General features: G+C 39.3%; 1 non-coding gene across 1 annotated transcript; it reads right to left on the bottom strand.

The window, feature by feature from the left end:
• Window positions 1-638: 638 nt before the first annotated feature.
• On the bottom strand, window positions 639-742 carry LOC112793505 (small nucleolar RNA R71). The gene has a single exon (XR_003198191.1). It is a non-coding gene; the product is annotated as a small nucleolar RNA R71 (small nucleolar RNA).
• Between the last annotated feature and the right edge of the window lie 248 nt (window positions 743-990).

The following is a 990-nucleotide window of genomic DNA, read 5'->3' as shown; positions in this document are numbered from 1 at the left end:
CGTCTTCACTCTTATTCCCTTTCTTCTTTTACTAACATAAAGGAATCTCTATACTATGACATAGAGGATTCCTCTTCTTTTTCTGTTCTCTTCTCTCTCATATAAGCAGGAACAAGGAAAAAGGCATTCTTGTTGAAGCTGATCCTGAACCTAAAAGGACTCTGAAGAGGAAACTAAGAGAAGCTAAACTACAACAATTCAGAGACAACCTTATTGAAATTTTCGAATAAGAAAAGGATATGGTAACCGAACCCAACAACAATAATGCAAGGAGGATACTTGGTGATTATACTACACCTACTTCCAAGTTTGATGAAAAAAGCATCTCAATTCCTGCCATTGGAGCAAACAATTTTGAGCTGAAACCTCAACTAGTTGCTCTAATGCAACAAAACTGCAAGTTTCATGGACTTCCATCAGAAGATGCCTACCAGTTTTTAACTGAGTTCTTACAGATCTATGAGACTGTTAAGACTAATGGAGTAGATCCTAAAGTCTACAAGCTCATGCTTTTCCCTTTTGCTGTAAGAGACAGAGCTAGAACATGGTTGGACTCACAACCTAAGGATAGCCTGGACTCTTGGGATAAGCTGGTCACGGCCTTCTTGGTTAAATTCTTTCCTCCTCAAAAGCTGAGCAAGCTTAGAGTGGACGTTCAAACCTTCAAGCAAAAAGATGGTGAATCCCTCTATGAAGCTTGGGAAAGATACAAGCAGATGACCAAAAAGTGTCCTTCTGACATGTTTTCAGAATGGACCATGATAGATATATTCTATTATGGTCTGTCTGAGTTCTCTAATATATCACTGGACCATTCTGCAGGTGGATCCATTCACCTAAAGAAAACGCCTGCAGAAGCTCAGGAACTTATTGAAATGGTTACAAATAACCAATTCATGTACACTTCTGAGAGGAATTCCGTGAATAATGGGATGCATCAGAGGAAGGGAGTTCTTGAAATTGATGCTCTGAATGCCATATTGGCTCAGA

This window comes from Arachis hypogaea, chromosome 3 (assembly GCF_003086295.3).
Source record: "Arachis hypogaea cultivar Tifrunner chromosome 3, arahy.Tifrunner.gnm2.J5K5, whole genome shotgun sequence".
In the NCBI taxonomy this organism is placed as follows: Eukaryota; Viridiplantae; Streptophyta; class Magnoliopsida; order Fabales; family Fabaceae; genus Arachis; species Arachis hypogaea.
Note: the sequence above shows the minus strand (reverse complement) of the source record. Positions and strands in the feature narration are given on the sequence as shown.